This window comes from Anser cygnoides, chromosome 1 (genome assembly GCF_040182565.1).
Source record: "Anser cygnoides isolate HZ-2024a breed goose chromosome 1, Taihu_goose_T2T_genome, whole genome shotgun sequence".
Classification (NCBI taxonomy): Eukaryota; Metazoa; Chordata; class Aves; order Anseriformes; family Anatidae; genus Anser; species Anser cygnoides.
The window spans coordinates 153,525,607-153,530,680 of NC_089873.1; positions in this window are offsets into that span (position 1 = coordinate 153,525,607).

Below are 5,074 nucleotides of genomic sequence, written 5' to 3' on the forward strand. Positions count from 1 at the left end.
AATCAATGACAGAGGTCACCCTTACAGTTCAGCAGCCAAAAGGCTGACTTTCACTTTGGCAGACTTCTGCTATTTTTTCTCAGAGTGGAGAGCCCTTGCTGAAGAGCATGGAAGTGCAGATTTCCCCTCAGACACACATCAAAAAAAGGGAGAAGTTCTTTAAAAGTCTAAGGCATTCAAGTGCTATTACCTGCAGTTACATAATGACAGTGCACTTTTGGGGATGAGATGCTCTGTTCCATTGAAAATGCTTACATTTGGCTACTGAAGACAGGTACACTGGAAGTTTACACTTTCTATCATAATTTAGATAGGCAAGGCTGAAATGTAACAGAGAACACAAATGCACTATATAGTTCTCCTTGTACACACAGTAGTCAAATCACAGCAGAATAATTTCTCAAACAATTTAATGTATGCAGGTTGCTCAACCATGGACATAAGGTGCATCTCTCAAAACAAGTACACCAGCTATATAAATGTGCCTGTAATCCAACTCCGTTACATATCAGGTTGTTTTCTCAGCTGAGTTCATTAACAACCAAGTGCAAGAGAGCCCCTGCCCCAGATGTGTCATTTCAGACTCAGCTCAAGAATGTAACAGGCAGGCAGAATGCAGATGTATGCACCCAATGCTGAAATGCAAAAGTTTAAATGCAAAGACTCAGTAAGAGAACTTTACAGTTACTTTTCAGTATTCCTTGGGAACCTATCCTAGCTAGATACATTTTAATGTCAATAATTTTCTCTCTTGCCATCCCATAAAGATTTCCTTTTCTTAATACCCCCTGTAAACTTCCAATTATGCAGTAGCACTTTTTCAAACTAATGAACAAAAAAGAATCCTTCCATGTATACTTATCCTAAAGTTTAAAGTTATAAGCAAAATCACTGATATTAAGTATAACTGCTGTGTCTCTTTCTAAGATGCTGTTAAAAAGCAGGTAATTGGCTTTAGAAATTAATTGTCTGAAATCAAAGATTCTTATAACTAAGGCATAAATATACTAAGAAGCATCTCAGAATCTGAATTAAGCAGACAGGAAAGATTCATAAGTCTCATCAAGAGAAATATCACAGAAATAAGCACCAGACAGCCATAAAAGACAAACTGCTAAATTGTTTCTCTCCCAGTGTAGGGCTTACTATGCACTTACTGATATTCATATTTTATAACTGCTTGAGTTAATGGATAGATCAATTATGCAATTGTCGGCAGAGGAACAGATCCATACAGGTTTCATCCGCCTAGATTTGTTTGCTGAAGTGCTGCTAAAGTAACTCTCACAAGCTGGCAGCCTCATGAATCCATCACAAAATTCAAGAAGACAATTCAGAATAAAGTAAGCAGTAGTTTTATGTCACAAACATACATTTGGGCTCGTACTTCTCTGTTTAAGTATTGATTGTTTTCATTTCTGAGGCATGCTGGTGGATAGTGTCCACAGTCACACCAGGGATGTTAATCATCACTGAAATGCCATCACACTCACTGACTCTTTCTTCCCTGGACATCAGTTACAAATTCTTAAAAACACGTGGAATAACATGAGCAACAGGAACAGGCAAAAGATGTCAGGTGGGTACACCAACTAGTACATAGTCCATTTTACCAGCTAAGTACCAGAACTTAGGTAGAAAACAGACAGTAAAGCAGAAACTGTACAGCTCAGTATGTCTGATGGCCATAGCTGAAATGTTGCTTTCCCTGGTGAAAAGGGAAACTTGCAGGGAGCAGTCAAATTTGCTTTTGTTGATCTATTTTCTCTCACTTGACTAAATGTGGATTAAATCTCAGAAGTAAAAAACAAACTACTGGAATGTTTGAAATCCAGCACTCCTAAAACAGCCAGCCACCTACTTGATAATATTACACCCCCCTACAACATATAAAGTTTTTAACTGTGTCTGTACATGTTTCAGTTTGTTGAAATGATTTTAATACCTTAACAACACATGAGGAATTCTTAAAATAAATATTAGCATCTGTGCTAAATCAGCATTGTCAGCCTAAAAATAAGCTGAGTTCGGAAGGGCTCAGTTCTGTTTCCAGAGAGGACTTCTTTGTGATCCAAGATTTTATATAAGAAACTGATGAAGTAGTGATTTGAACCACCCCTTTTATAATATAGGATTAAAGACAAAGGTAAATCTAGCAGTCAGTATCGATTAAGTTTACACAACCTACAGATGCACAAGTCCATGCAGGTGAGTAGTCCTTCTGCCCTTCACTGAGTCTCAAGCCTGAGCAGGAAGGTCTTCACCTCCACCCCATGCCCAGAAATCTAACTCCAAAATCAGAGCTAGTCTCTTGTATCTCTCAGCTGAGGCTGGAAACCAACAGCTAGGGCACCTACTCTGTGCTGTTTCTGAGGGTGGCATCACACATCCCTGCACACTCAAATACATGCTTGGCAGGGGAAGGCAGGAGAAGAAAGCAAGCCCATGCATGGGGATCTACCAGAGAAATAGCAGGTGAATTTAAAGTTCCTCTAACTCCTCTCCCAAATCTCTCACTCTGGGTTTCCACAACAAAACCAATATTTACATGCCTAGGAAAGTCACCCTTGGCCTTGAGGCTTTTTGGAGATTTCAAGATGGTCTAGTCAAAGTTTAGTTTCAACAAGAAGCAAATTCAAGTGCAAATCCAGACTCTGATGAAGGTCTTACAGAAAAATGTTAATACAGCTGTATTTTTAAAAGCTAACTAGCTCTTTAAAAGACTTGGATTGAAAAATTAAAAGTTCCTAAAATATTCTGTTTGTAAGCAAGTGCAATAAGGAGAATAAGTTTTCTGCCTAACTGAGCTCTTGGAGCCTTCTCTTTCTTTCAGATACTCCTTATTATTTTGCTTGTTGTCCTATTAGACATATCATAGTCACACAGATGTGGCACTAATCACAGGGCAGAACTTGCCAGCTGCCTAGGAGGATACAGCTACTCTGACATTATCCCATCAGGCACCCAGCAGTGACTTAGGAGATATAGTCATTTAGCTGATCCACGTTTAAAGAAACAGATGCCATGTGGGCATGCTGGGAAATCCTTTCTAATGCTCCCCCTTGAAGGTTCACAGTTAAAAGTCAAAAAAAGAAAAAAGAAAAAAAAAAGTAATACCTATCATTTTGCATAGGCACAAAATGCCGAGGGTTTCAGTGACAGTCTTGCTTGTTGAAGGTAATTAAGGCTTTGCATATTACTCTAGTGAAAAAATATTTCCATATGGAAAACTAAAAATGTTTGGTGTTCACCAACTGCACTTTACATTTTGATTTTAGTCTGAGATGTGCATTTGAACTTATTTCTCCCCCAAAAGTTGGATACAAATAAAGAGGCATAAAAATTCTTCTCTTGAAAGCATTCCCAATTTGAGGATCCTGAGGTTTAAACCTCTGACCAACAAAAAGATCAATGATATCATAGGCTTTAGGAATCATAAGACTGATTCAAGTATGCTACATAGTCAGAAGAACAGTACATTATCCTAGTTTTCTAGTGTTTTGTTCTTGTTGCTGTTGCTGCTAATGTTTTGTCATGAAGAATGAAGAACTCACCTAGATCTTCTAGTGCCTTTCTATGCTCATACAGCATATTAATTGCCCAATGTTATTGTGATGTTTAATACATGGGTAATTACACAGCATCCACCGTGTAGGGTGACAAGCACAACTGTATTGGTTTTACATAGCAAGGTTTTGGTAGCAGGGGGGCTGCAGGGGTGGACTCTGTGAGAAGAGTCCAAAAGCTGCCCCTTTTCAGAGCAGAGCCAGCTCCAGCCAGCTCCAAAAGGTTCCCGCCACTTGCCAGAGCTGAGCCAGTGAGCAACACTGGTTGGGTCTCTGGGAGAGCAGAGTTAAGAAAGGGAAAATAACTGCTGCTTGACAGCAGCTGGGAGAGAGGAGTGAGAAAATGTGAGAGAAGCAGCCCTGCAGACCCCAAGGTCAGCACAGAAGGAGGGCAGGAGATGCTCCAGGAACAGAGCAGAAGTTCCCGTGCAGCCTGTGGAGAGGCCCCTGGTGGAGCAGGCTGTCCCCCTGCAGCCCACGGGTCCCACACGGAGCAGATCTCCACGCTGCAGCCCGTGGAGGAGCCCCCGGTGGAGCAGGTGGATGTGGCCTGGAGGAGGCTGCGGCCCATGGAGAGCCCCCGCAGGAGCAGGCCCCGGGCCGGAGCTGCAGCCCGTGGAGAGGAGCCCCCGCAGGAGCAGGGGGTCTGGGGGAAGCTGCTGCCCATGGGGGACCCGTGCTGGAGCAGTTTGCTCCTGGGGGGTGGAGGGACCCCATGGTACGGAGCCATGTGGGAGCAGTTCTTGAAGAGATGAAGTGTTAGGGACTGACCGCAGCCCCCATTCCCCATTCCCCTTTTCTGTAGAGCAGGGTAGAAGGTAGATGAGTTAAGAGTGAAGCTGAACCTGGGAAGATCAGGGACGGGGAGGAAGAATGTGTTTTTAGTTTTGTTTCTTACTCTGTTGTTAAGTGACAAAGAATTAATCTGCCTGGTGCTGAGTCTGTGTTGTCTGTGATGGTAACTGGTCTGTGATGAGATGGTAACTGGTGAGAGATCTCACTGCCCTTATCTAGGCCCATGAGCTCTTCTTTTGTATTTTCTTCTCCTGTCCTGCTGAGAAAGCAGAGTGGGAGAGCAGCTGGGTGCGCAACTAGCAGTCAGACAAGGACAAACTGCCACAACAATAAAGATACTTAACTGTTTATTGACTTATGATGTTTTCCTATATATCAGATTATGCTTTTCTACATAGGAGTGTATATCAGAAAACACATGAATCAAGGCAGGAGAGGGGGGACACACAGCAGGAGGCAAATACACTGAAGAGACTGTGAAGTTCCTCTGGTCCAACATATAAACAAAGCAAACAAGGCTGCACACCATACAGCATGGCTAGGGCCTCTCCTAGAGCTGTCATGCCTGAAAGGGGTCATAGAATGAGAGAATGGCTCGGGTTGGAAGGGACTTTAAAGATTACCTCGTTCCAACCCCTTGCCATAGGCAGGGATGCCACCCACCAGATCAGGTTGTCCAAGGCTTTGTCCAGCCTGGTATTGAGCACTTCCAG